This window comes from Chenopodium quinoa, unplaced genomic scaffold (genome assembly GCF_001683475.1).
Source record: "Chenopodium quinoa cultivar QQ74 unplaced genomic scaffold, ASM168347v1, whole genome shotgun sequence".
Classification (NCBI taxonomy): domain Eukaryota; kingdom Viridiplantae; phylum Streptophyta; class Magnoliopsida; order Caryophyllales; family Amaranthaceae; genus Chenopodium; species Chenopodium quinoa.
Genome location: NW_018742410.1, coordinates 818,992 through 833,293, shown reverse-complemented (window position 1 = coordinate 833,293; position 14,302 = coordinate 818,992). Strand labels below are relative to the sequence as shown.

General features: G+C 35.6%; 1 pseudogene; it reads left to right on the top strand.

Moving 5' to 3' along the window:
- The first annotated feature begins 1,493 nt into the window (after positions 1 to 1,493).
- LOC110705564 lies at positions 1,494 to 8,164 on the top strand (annotated as a pseudogene).
- Positions 8,165 to 14,302: the final 6,138 nt, after the last annotated feature.

Genomic DNA, 14,302 nt, shown 5'->3' with positions numbered 1-14,302 from the left:
ACATTTCATTACCAAAGTAACAAAGGATTCCGGTAAGCCCAATTTTATCATCATTTTTTCAAGGAAGACCCATTCCACCCTATCGTAGGCCTTATTCATATCGAGTTTGAGCCCTAAGTAACCTTTCTTCCCTTTTCTTTTTTTTTTTCCGAGATAGTGAAAGCATTCATACGCCACCAAGACATTATCTGTAATCAATCTTCCACGAACAAAACCACTCTGTGACTCATGAATAATTGACGGTAGTACTAACTTCAGACGATTAGCTAATACTTTGGTAACAATTTTATACAAAACGTTACACAAACTAATAGGCCTATAATCAACAGGAGACTCACAATCTTTTTCTTTCGGAATTAATACAATGTGAGTCTGATTAATTGGACCTATATCACCATCATTATTTAAAATATTTAACACTTTTTCTACTACATCACTACCAACAATATCCCAGAATTTTTGGAAAAAGATTGCAGACATACCATCGGGGCCAGGGGCCTTCGTCGGATGCATCTGAAACAGGGCATTTCGCACCTCCTCAGCATGAAAGGGAGCTAACAAAGCATTGAATTGCTGTTCCGAGACTACCTGTTCCACCTTCTCAATAACAGGTTCTGGCTCTATGAGAATATTCTTAGCAAAAAGGCCCTGAAAATAGTCCACAAAGACCTCCGCAATCTGCTCTTCATCTTCGAATTCATTCCCAGCATCATCTTTAATCTTCTTTATATTATTTTGTTCAGCTCGTTGCCTGGTTTTCATATGGAAGAAAGTGGTATTCTTGTCTCCATGTTGAAGCCAGTCTTGTCTACTCCTTTGCTTCCAGTACATCTCCTCCCTCCTCTCCAATTCATCCATTCTGTCATCGATTGCTTTCATCTGAGCTATGACTTCTTCAGTTCAGGTCTCTACCATAAGCTTCTCCATTTGACCCCTGCAATCCTGTAACTCCTTTATAAAGTCACCAAACCTCTCCCTGCTCCACCCACTTAGCTTGGCCGAAGTAAAGGAAATTTTTGAGCAAATATCACCTCCTCTTTCCCACGCTTCCGCGACCACATCAGAACAACTCTCATCTCGTAGCCACATTTCCTCAAACCTGTACAATTTCCTTTTTTTCTTTTTTTTCGGGAAATTCAGCGCCTCCTTAACTAACACACAAGAGAATTGGGAGATGGTCTGATTTTCTCTTTGTGAGATGCGTGACAAAGGTGCCTGGGAAAGACTCCCTCCACGCTCTATTTGCAAGGAAACGATCAAGGCGTTCTTGGATATTCTCCAGCCCTCCTCTGTTATTCGACCAAGTGTAGTCATGCCCAATATACCCAAGGGCCAAGGTCTTCAAGTTCACAACAGGTGACAGCCTCCCTGAAAATCTCAGCCTCCTCGTCACAAAAAGCCCTCCGTATTATTTTTTAGTTATCCTCACTATCTAATCCAAAAATACATACAAATAACTTACAATACTCGTAATATTTTTATTTTGACCGTGTGCACAACCAACATTTTACACCTACCTTGCAAGAGGTTTTGCGCTCACAGAATCACAGTTGCAATTTTACAAATTCTGTGGTCTTAATAGTCAACCTCTCGATAAATATACTCCTACCCAGAAATTTCCAACCCATTTCATCAATTCATCTCCAACTTCCTCTGAATCCACCTCCCACCGATCAATCGCCATTATCGCAACCTTCATCAAACACCAACAATGTCTTCCTCTTCAATTCTACGAACATCAAAACCATCAATTCATCTTCTATCTTCCGCTCAACATCTCCCTGTTCGCCTCCTCTCTTCCGCCGCTGCCAGTGGCTCAATCAAGGGGGACCCACAATCATCTTCCTTTCAAACCAACAACAAATCATGGGTTCTGAAATTGGTTTCTGGAATTGCAGTTGGATCAAGTTTAGGGGCTTTGTTTTACCCAATTTCGCCTAATCATAATGATGTTGATGTTAATGATAATGATAATGTTAATTCTTCATTTCCATCATCTTTTTTTGATTATTTTAAAGGAAAATCAATGTTAGTTTTTGCTGATTGGTCATCTGCTCCCACAGAAGCTACTTCGATTTCTTCTTTGGAATCTGCTCCTTGTTCTCTCTCCTTGAAGAATTCCAGATTTCTTTTTCCGGGTATTTTTTTTTTTTTTTTTTTTTTTTTTTTTTTTTTTTTTTTTTACCTTTTTGATTTCTATTATTTGATTTTGAGGTTATGAATTATGATGATTGCTTAATGTTTTATTTGGGAATGTTTATCTAGATTAGGTGAAAATTTCTAGGTTATTTGTTTTTTTGTTGGTGTATAGGGAGTCGCAAAGGCAATGATGTAGATTGGATTCAACCCCAAGGTTTTGAATACCACCATCGAGACTTTAACCGACTAAGGTAGTTGGTATCCACGTCGAATCTTAGGTTATTGTTTTGTTTTGTAGAATTTGGCTTGATGCTAGGTGAAATTGGGCTTGTTAATTTGTTATGTTCGATATGTTGCTGGGAAAGTTATAGTGCAATATGAGTTCCATAAATAATGTGGATGTCTCATTTGTGATTGAATTGTGTTGATCATGAATTGTGTTATTTGAAAATGCAATATGCTCAATTGGGTATGATTTGCAAAATGAATATCTTAGGAAAAGGAGATAATACAATCTGATGGGGAAGATTCCGCTGTTGAACTGTGTTTGAATGCAAAATTGTTACTTTTGATTGCAATGTGGTATGCAAATTACTAATGTTTCTAATGGGGAAGATTCCGCAGTTGAACTGTGTTAGAATGCAAAATTGTTACTTTTGATTGCAATGTGGTATACAAATTACTAATGATGGTTGATCTTAGGAAACTATTTTTGTGGTTTCAAGAACATTGTGAAAGATGTGTTAAAGAGTTGAACTTAAGAATCTGCAATGTCCTGACAATAAGAGGGAGGTGTATGAATCGGAATAACTGATCTATGTAACAGAGTTATAATGGATTTTGTTTTTGTTTACGGCTTTCCACTCTTTTATTGGCTTATTAATCCGCTGCTTTGTTGGCCTCCCAATTGGTGTAAGGTGTGCTTTAATCAAATAGTTGAATATTCCTTACTGGCTAACATCGTGCAGTAATTCACTTTGTGCATTACTTCACCGCAATGCACATCCTCAGTATTATACATGTGAATTGGGCATTGGCATATGCTACTAGAATCCTTTTGATAGCCTAGAACCCAAGCAAGATATACCCCTTGGTAGGACCTTAAGTTCAGTGTGAGTGCAGTACAAGACCCAAATTTGGCTATTAAAACAGACTTTAAGTCTTTAACAACCCATCTTGGTCATTAATAATACCTCCACCTTCAGCAGCTCCTAGACTCCAAATCGTAGACCCATCAGTATTTAGTGCCACCCACCATTTTTTAATGGGTTTTGGTAATTGCAGTAAATGTGTACTTGTTGGCTAACTCCATGTTATTGTCTTCTTGTATTCCACCTCTTGCAATTTCTGCTCCCTTATGTAGATTACTCATGGTGAAGAACTGAAATCTTTGCACACCAATTTCCTGCTCTGCTTTCTTGTATAATTTCTGAAACTAGGTTCAGTTCCTGTTTATGGTAAATCATAGCTGTTTAATTTTGCTGAGTAATTATTATATAGTATAAAACTTGCATTTGATATGCTACCTTCGAAATGAACATGGGCAAGGTTGTTCCAATTGGGTAATGGGTAGTACATTTTTTCCTGCTTGTTTAGCAAAGTTACTGTCTGGGAATGGGTTGATCGGAGAACTCTTGCTTCTTGTACTTCAATGCTATTTTTATTTTATTCACTGGACCTGCTTCTTAGAATTAGTAGCTTAAGCTGCAAATCAATTGTAGACAAAGGATCAAATTGCAAATCTAACTGCTTCATTGGAATTATATACAAGTATATTTTTTTTTCAGAGCTCTTGCACCTCCATTATTATATTTGGAAAATTCTTTTTCTATATCATTTAATCAATGTTATTTTTTGGTTGCTTGCCTTACTACTTTGTTGTTTGTATAATATACCATGACTACAATAACAGCCTTTTATATCCTCCTCACAATGGCATTCTAACTTTCTCCAACTACCGAACATACTCTCTTTAGGTGCATTTATTTTTCCGTGTGTGTGTCAGATAATACTACCTTTGTACCATTGCAAATACATGCTTTCAGCCTTAGCCTTACGCTTGGAACTGCAAAGAGTTTTCCATTATTGGATTACTGCCACTTTCTTTTTTTTCTTTTTTTTTTTTTTTTTTAGTTATGCCTGGCAATCTAATAGAATGTGTATTTGATAGTTGATACTAGAAATTCAAGGCCTTCTTACCTCATCAATATCAACACTAACCCAATGTCTATAAAGTGGTTTTTGTCTTGTGGGTCAGTTGTGAGTGTGTTAGGTACTCAGGTGTATGCAATCTTACCCCTGTAGAGTCTGTCTCCTTTCAAACTTTGATCTACTTGTAGTATGCAATGTATGTGAGGTACTTTGTCCACTTGAAATTTTGACACTGGACTGTTATGCCTTTTCGTTAGACTTATGTTATTTCATCTAATGTATTATAACAATTGTATGGTGTCATGATTCGCGTAAAGCTCAAGTAAAATTTTTTAAGAACTTCAGAAGGCTGGATAATAAAAATTTGCATAAGTTACATTGTTGTCTTTGTCATTGATCAGCACACTTATGCTGTTATGCATATCTGTAGTTTTTTCTTACTAGTTATGCAAATATTGTCTTTGTCATTGATCAGCACACTTATGCACATCTGTAGTTTTTTCTTACTAGTTATGCAATTATTGTCTTTGTCATCCTCGTAGAATTGTTCTTGTGTTTTTTTTTTTTTCCTAATTAAAATAATTTCAATATGTTTAGTACCTTTGATGTTCATTACGCTCCTTGTATATGTTTTTGTTTTTGGCAGATGCTTTTAGGAGGAAGGTCTTTTTCAAATATGAAAAACGTATAAGAATGCGAAGTCCTCCAGAGAAGGTATCTATAAAGCTCGTGTGCTTCTATTTATTATAATTACATTTTTTGTAAGTTCGCTCTAATTTTATGTTCTTACTTTGCATATTGGACTCAAGAAGAAAGCCAAACTTCCAAATATCCTAATATAGACTACATTGAATTGCTTGGTAAAAATTGACAGACCCTTAATGGAAGCTTTCACTGCTGATTAGTGATTTTTGTGTCAGGAGATAGAAACATGGTTTAAAATCATTTAAGCAGCTACTGGGGGTCTCTAAAGTAATGTGGTAAGCTATAATGTCTGCATGGGTGGCTTCTGTTGCACCTTCGAAGTTAAATCTATGGTTGTTTATGCCTTCACAAAGGATTTAATCATCCACCTTGGCTGTCTCTTAATTTGCCATTGACATTATACAATATCCTGTACTAAGTCAGTGAGGCCTCTTGCCCATAACAGGAACACTAATAATTGGTTGATTATAACTTTGAAGCTTTGACGAGACTAGCTGATGTCACTATCTAGCGTGTTCTGCACTTAAATATATTCATTTTTCTTGTGAAGGTATTTGAGTATTTTGCATCAGTTCAAAGACCTGAAGGAGAAATACTGATGACACCGGCAGATTTAATGCGAGCTGTTGTCCCTGTATTTCCCCCATCTGAATCAGGTCTGGTCCGAGATGGGTCTCTTTCAGGGGAGAGGTGTCCTGGCGAGCTAAGATGTCCTACTTCTGAGTTTTTTACGCTCTTTGACGTGAACAATGATGGACTAATTTCTTTTAAAGAGTGAGTTGCTTGGTACTAGTCAATGTGTATGAATTCTCAGTATGTTTTGTTTATATCTATGTCAGAGAAGTTAGTTCTCAGTCCATGTACTCTTTTTCCTGCGATGTGTACGAAGTGATCCTAGATGTCTTTGTTTCAGGTACGAAGCTTCTCCGTGGCTTTCAAGATGTTTGATATTGATAAAAATGGGTGTGTATACGTCAGTTATTTTGCATGGCACTCTTCTATCATTTTTAATTTCTGTGCTGTCATGGCCTTCACATATTTCTTCCGATTATAAAACTGCCCAGATCTCTTACAGTCTGTCTTATGCATTTTCTTTACTTTGGAATTTAGAATATTTACTGTGTACATGTTTTGTTGTAGAGAGATTGACAGGGATGAATTCAAAAAAGTTATGGCTCTGATGAGAAATCAAAACAGGCAAGGATCTAGTCATTGTGATGGACTTAGACCTGGTTTTTAAACTTGGAGGTTCTGTAGAAAATGGAGGCTTACTTGAGTATTTCTTTGGTGAGAATGGTGAAATGCCATTACAATATGACAACTTTGTCCGATTCTTAAGAAAATTGCATGACGAAGTAAGCTCATTGTCTATGAATCTGCGTATCTCCATTACGTTTCTCTCTTATTTTGAGTAATGAAATGGATCAATCATCATTTTTGCAGATTGTGAGATTAGAGTTTTCCCACTATGATTATAGATCACAAGGGACTATATCAGCCAAGGATTTTGCTCTCTCTATGGTTGCTTCTGCTGACATAAGGCATGTAAACAAGTTGCTTGAACGGGTTGATGAATTAGACAATGACCCACAACTTAGGAGTACACGCATTTCAGAAGACGAATTCTGCAACTTTGCAGAGCTGCGTACAAAGCTAGAGCCTTTTGCTTTGGCCTTATTGGCTTATGGTAAAGTAAATGGTTTATTGACAAGAAAGGACTTTCAACGAGCTGCGTCTCAGGTATTGCATTCCTGAATATTGTTGTTATTATAAAGTTGGATTATTCTTAAAATTTTCTTTGTTGGTTTTTGTGAACACAAATACAAATCCAAAAATTTTTAGAAAATGTTCAATTAGTGAATACACAATGTCTTCTTTTGGAGCACAATGCACAAGATACGCCACAATATACATGTGCTGCCAGCAGTCTGATTATGCTAAAAACATTACTAGTATTGCTAGAGAAAGATCAATTGTTAAGCTATCTTTATTTGGGAATTGTTAGCCTTATACTGATGTCTTTTGGGCCTTCTCCATCTTTTGTAATGTTGTGTTATGTTTGACACATTTTTTGGTGTAATGTAGCCTACCAGCATTAGATTAGTTGGAGATTTGGTGATTTTAGTACTGACTCTTGACTTAGATGAGGAATTTGTGTGTCATCCTACTTTTAGTAGTATTCACTATTGCCAGTGTTCAAATACAACCCTATAGAGACCCTATTCATTGGCATAGATGCCAAACCCTCGTTTTCCAAAGTACAACCGACATAACAAAGAATAAATAGTACTCCTGTCGACTACTACTACCGTGGCATGACAACTTGATTCATTGTCTTGATGCCTGAAGTGACATAACTGAGTATATATGTAACCTATTTTCCTTTTCCAGTTTTTGATGAATTTTTTTGGGTCTGGGATTCCAGGTGTGTGGTGTTTATCTCAATGACAATGTGGTGGAAATAATATTTCACGTTTTTGATGCGAACCGTGATGGGAACTTGTGTGCTGAAGAATTCCTGAGAGTTATGCATAGACGGGAGAGAGACATTGCCCAACCAGTTGAGACAGGAATTTTTGGCTTTTTGTCATGCTGCCAGAACTGTGCAAAGAGTTGTTCCTTCTCTCAGCTGTTTTCCTGATTTGGAACTTAATTTTCAGGAACACATAATGATGGTTTAGTTCCATGATATAGGAACCTGATGTAGCAAATTTGGAAGGTTGAAACTGCGAAGCTAGCCTCATTGGTCTGACTGGACTGTTGATAGAAAGTGGCAATAGTTAGTCGAGGGGTACAGTAAAGTCGGAGAAGGAGTTCACCTCATCCTGTCTTCAACTACGATCTAGTAATAGAATAGACTATATGCAGCTGTGAACTTGTAATCTGATGAAGTAACCATAGCTCCTGACGATACTAGACTATACCATCATAACTCAGGTGGTTGTAAATTTTGTTCATAGGAATACTAGTTATATTAAGATACTTCGTATATCTTGTTTCACGTATTTCCCTTACAATTGGGTTTTAGCAACCGACTGTTTTTATGTTCGAGCCATATAAGTTGATGGCTTTATATAAATACGAATTATATAGACTATGTACATTATATTGTTTGACATTTGTCATATTTCTGGGTTTTTATGGTTATGAAATTTCCTTTATTCTCAAATACTCTCTCTTAAAGCTTTTTCAGAGTTTTTTTTAAGACAGGTACAGAGGAATTAGTAAAATTAAGAGTACATTAAAAGTATAGGCTGATGAATTTTACATTGTATTAGATTTTTAAGTTATTCCATTTTTACATTGAATTTTCCATTGTATTAGATTAGAGTTTTATTTTTTAGAATGCATTTAAAAACAACACTGCTGAAATGACCTAAATAGTTTAGAATAACAATGGATTATGTAATTAAATTGCTCAATTATACCAATCAATTTTATTTTTGAACAGTGAAATTATGGGCATTTTGATGATCCTTTTTTCCTTATCAATAATAGGTTGAATCGGTTTAATGTACAAATAACTTTCGTTCATAGTTTGTCACACTTGCAAGATGAAGATGAAGATGAGATTGTCTTTCCTGTCAAAGTCCTCGTCTTTCTTAATGTTTAGTGGTCAACTTTCTCATTTAGTTGACCTTGTGTCCTTGACTCCTTGTGTGCCGTATAGATATGACGACTACTCCATTCGGCCAATGGTAAATTGGGTGTGTTTTACGCAATTAATTTATTTTATCTTAGATAAACTTGAATAAAATAACTTTAGCATTATTCATACACTTACAAATTTAGATAAAATAGTCAATTAATTGAAAATAATCTATTTACAGAATATGTTTATTTTATCAATTATGCACTTAAATTTTAACGAATTTTAGCCAAGTGGAATTATTGACAAAAACTAATGAAGTAGACCAAGTCAAAGGTTCAAAACTCAATAAGATGCTAAGAAACCTAATACTCTTGATAAATCCTTGGAAAACTTAATTAAAAAGAAAAAAAACAAGATCTTTCCAACATAAAGTGAGAATGACAGCATAAAATAAAATAATTAGGAAATGGGCAATACTTGAACAGGTAATCACGCAAAGGCTCATTGATAGGGACAGCTTGGTGTTTGGGTATCCTACTTTTTTTGCCAAAAATTCTTCATATTCTTTGTGGTGGAGCTATGAGTTCTTAATTTCCCACAGATTTTAATTCCATCGATTCCCACGGATTTTTGACTATACCACTCAGGCACTCACCAAATTTGTCATAATAAAAGCTTAGGAAAATAAAAATATAAGACCATATATTATCTTCTTATGTCATAGGGTGGGTGAGATTTCGTTAATAATGTATACTCTCTTTCGTTAATTGACTACTACATTTTAGGGGTGAGCAAATCGGGTACCCGGTCAAAATTTTAGGATCCGGACCCGGAATTGGTTGGGACCGGGTCCTAAAATTTGGAACCGGAATTGAAACCGGTACAACCGAGTCCTAAAATTTAGGAATTGGAATTGGTTACACCGGATACTGGTTCCGATTCCGGGTACCCACTTATATATATAAGTGTTGAAATATAATACAAATCATAATATTTTTTTTGGTTTATTTTTACTTTTAGCGTTTAATTCTTATATTTTTATATATATTAAGCTATTTTAATTATATTAAATATTAATATTTTTTATTTATTTTACTAATTAGTTACATTCAACATATTTTGTTTTTTTTAAAATATATTTTGTACAATATATGTTCGGTAACCGGTATAGTAGAGCATGAGAAAAATCTAGAAGTTTTAGGATTTTGTTTGATAGTGGGTTGAGAGTTGTATAAGCAATTAGGCTTAGAAATTAAAATGGGTTGTACATAACTCTTTAGTTTCTTAAAAACACAAACAATCCACATACTATATCATATACAACCGGATACCCAGTGGGTACCGAGTCCAAAATTTTAGGATTTGGAACCAGAACCGGTTACAACCGGGTTCGAAATTTTGGACCCAGTCCCGCAACCTGTGAAACCAATTCTGGGTCCGGACTCGGCGGATCCTAACCGGTTCCGAGTACCCTGGATCTTTGCTCACCTGTACATTTGCAAATGCATAAGCGATTGTTTATAACTTTGATTGTCTATTTGAAAAATTGATATTGCAAAACTATACCTTATCCATAATCCAATGTCATTTTACCTAATTTAATTCAATAATTTGTCTTATGTTTATTACGAAGTAATAAATTTTTTAGTCAATATTAGTATATTTTTCTTTATGTACTTCGTATAAATTATAAACAATGGTTTCAATCAAGTTTGTATATACTCCTTATTGTGAAAAGAAAAAAGTTAAATAACTTAGAGAAAAACAGAGGCATAATATAGTATTAATATTAATCATAATCCCTCCTTTTTATAAGGGTCATTAGTGATTTATAATGTCGGTACTAGTGGACCAAAAAAATGAGGTTTAGCTGCAATTTGGATTTCAAACCCACACCAAACCCAAATACAACAAAAGTATTTTTAAAAAATGTGAGGAAATTGTGTTGTAGTATTAGGCTGTAAGTTGCTTCCAATACTCTGGCTTCATCATTCATGGTTGTTTGCATGATTGGCGCGTGACACATCTTCTTATTTATTATAGCCAATGTTGTTTATTTAAGCTGTCATTTAAGATGCCAGTATATGCCACATAAATTTCTAAACATTGACAGTAAAAACATTAGGAAATTTACAATGTATGTTAGGAGCCCATCATCATTATAATTGGGTTCGTTTTAGTAATAAACTTTTAAAGTTGGGAAACTTTTAAAGTTAAGGTTATTCACATAATATACCCAAAAGATTTTTACTTGAGGATTAGAGAGAATATAGGGAATTATACGTTATGCATGCATAATATAATGGTGAATGTAACATGCATTTACTTAAGAATTAGAGAATATATATTATAAGGGTGAATTTGACATGCAACATATAAGGATGGCTCCAGTGGCGTATCCAGGAATTTCGAATTGTGGGTTCGAAATCTTAAAAAAAAAAAACGATGATCATATTTTGATTAAAAATTCAATACATAAATCAAACTTTTATCACGGATGAATTACACAATTAAAAAAATAAAAAAAAAACCTACAAAAGCATTCTTCGAGTTTTCCTACTTTGAAAGCGTGCTAATACATCATCATCACTAACTCTTGCAAATAAGTCTCTCTCAGGATAAGTAACTAAACTATCATTCAATAGTTGATCACCCGTACTATTCCGCAACTTATTTTTTACATAATACACAATTAATTATCAATTAAAATCACAAGTCCCCAATAAACACAAATTTGATAATATAAACTTCTTCTAATTATCAAATTTCAATTAACAGAACAAGTGAAAATTTTATTTCAAAAAAAAAAAAACAAGTAAATTTTTTTTAATTCTAACTTCTAAGTTTCTACAATTCAATTTCTCAACAATTCAAGAATTCAACAATATATCAAAACCATAAACCAATTTTAAAAATAAAACAAGCAAACCAAGATTAAGAATTAATAGGAGTAGAGGAATAAGAGATTAAGAGGACTCACAATTGTAGAAGAACTCTGAAGTCTGAATTCAGAACAGTCGTCCCTCGTCCGTGTCTCCGTCACTCCGTGAGGTCGTCAGTGCTCCCGGTCGTCGGTTGGTGTCTCGGTGTGCGGTGCCGCGGCGGCTAGTGGCTAGGGTCATAGGGTGTCAAGATTAGGGTTTTGGTGTTTGGGAATTTGGGGAAAATAAGAAATGTCGATGTTTGATTTCTGAAATCTGAAATTTGAATGTAAGGAGTAAAAGAACCAAAAAAAAAAAAAAAAAAAAAAAGTACAAAAAAAGAAGGCAATAGGAGTCGAACCTAAGACCTAAGACATTAAAAGGGCGCGTTGCTCTATTATTCAAAGCCTTACCAATGCACCAAACTTACCCATGTGATTATTATTCTCACAGAAATTTGTATTAACCCTTTTTCTTTTTTTTTTTTTAAAAAAAATTAACTTATAATTTTTTTCCAAAAAATCTGTGGGTTCAATGAACCCCCTTGAACCCCCCCTAGATCCGCCCCTGGATGGCTCACAACTTCACAAAACAACAGAGTATCGAAACTTTGGGAGTAGTAACATAGTTTACTCGAACATCTTTACTATAGTTTATTTTGTGGTGTATAAGAAGCGATAAATGATATCGAGCTTGTGATGTTGATGAAATTCAATTTAACCATGTCAGGTAATCAAAGAGATAAACTTTCTACACGCATTTACAAATCGCGTGAGTCCAACTGTTAAGTTTCGTTGACATTTCTTGTTGAAGGAAGAAAGAACCCTAAAACAGTGGCTTCAAGTTTTGGTCTTTTATTGCTCAAATAAATTAAATTCCCATTTCTTTATACTTTCTTCCTACCACCCAGATAACAAACCTCATTTTTATTTGTTGTCTTAAACAAAAAAAACTGTTTATTTTAGGGATTTGTTAAACATCGCCCGCGTTTTTCTACATAAAGCCCACATTTTTTAAAAATGTTGACATTATTGCCCTTGTTTTAATTTTTACCGAAAATAAAATTTTTCACTCATAAAAAATGTGGAGCAGGACTGGATCGCCGAGTGAAACCGAAGAGCCCTCAACGTCGGGTAGATGCACCGGAGAGACGCCGTTGACGCCGGAAAAGGAGGTACGATGCCATCTAAAACCACGAATTGGCGGCTGGCGTCCTGCCGGGACGCCGTGACCGTAGTGGTGGCGCCTAGCCAGGACGCCGCCACCGTAACTCTGGCGCCTGGCCAGGACGCCGCCACCGTGGCCGTGGCGTCTGGCCAAGAAGCCGCCGCCACGGTGGTGGCGTCCTGGCCAGGCGCCACCGCCACGGTGGCGGCGTCCTGGCTAGACGCCACCGCCACGGTGGCGGCGTCCTGGCTAGGCGCCACCACTATTTTTTTTTTTTTTTTTTTTTTAATTTAATTTAAAATTTGTTTATTTTTTTTTTTTTGTGTTACAATTTTTTTCTTTTTTTTTTGTTTTTTTTTTTTGTTTTGTTTTTAATTGTTTTAATTTGTTTTTGTTTTTAATTTATTTATTTTTTATTTTTTTTTTTTACAATTTTTTTCGTTTTATGTTTTTTTTTTGTTTTTTTTTTTTTGGTTTATTTTTATTTATTTAATCTAAAGTTTTGTTTATGTTTTTTATTTTTGTGTTTTGTTTTTTTTTTTTTTTTGAATACTTTTTGTTTATTTCTTTGTTTGTTGTTTATAATTTATTATTGTTTTTGCTTTTGTGCTAATGTTGTGTCAAATGTATTAATTGAATCTACTCTTATGTGATTATATTTATATGTTATTGTTGCAGGATTATGGTGGAGACGGAAATGATTATAGTGGGATTTTTGTACACGATGGTCTGTTCGAAGATGCTCAACAAGCGGTTGATTGGGCGAAACAGGTTGCAATTAGATCAGGTTTTTGTTTAGTAGTAGCAACTCATAAATCTCAACGGGATGGTAGAATGGATCGCATTTTGAGATGCGACCGTTATCGCAAAAGGGAGGAACGAGATTTCAGTCAAGCGATTCGGTTTGATACAAAGCGGAAAGGTTGTGGGTGTCAGTTCAGAGTAAAGGTTCGACAACAGCAAAGGGGTGACGGTTGGGAAGTGAAGAGTTACGGTAAATGGGGGTATCACAACCATGAGATGATCGCATATGAAGTGGGTCATCGACAGTTAAGTGGCCTAAGTCCTGCTGCGAAACTAATTGTAAAAGAAATGAGTGATGCTCAAGTGAAGCCTGCTAAAATATTAGCATCTGTGTTGGAGAAATTTCCTGAAGACCAGCCAAACCGAAGACACATCTACAACGTCAGACATAAATTGAGGTTTGAACGGTCAGAGGGAAGGAACCCTATACAGCAGCTTCTACACCAGGCACAAGCACGTGGTTACCTGTACTGGTTTGAATCTGATGAAGACACATCGGAGGTGACTCATTTGTTCCTTGTGCATCCTGATTGTGCTGATATGATTTCGTCTTGGCCATCTGTGATTCTGATCGATTCAACGTACAAGACAAACAAGTATAAGTTTCCACTGGTTGAGATGGTTGGGATGACTCCAACGAACCAGAACTTTTTGATTGGTTATGCAGTTATGAAGGATGAGACGGTTGCGAGTTACCGTTGGGTGTTGGAGAAGTTGAGAAATTACATCGGCCCAAGTGTTCAGCCATCGGCCATCGTCAGCGATTGTGAGGGAGGTCTCTTTGCCCCTATTGATACTCAGAGGAACGGCATCAAGAACTCTC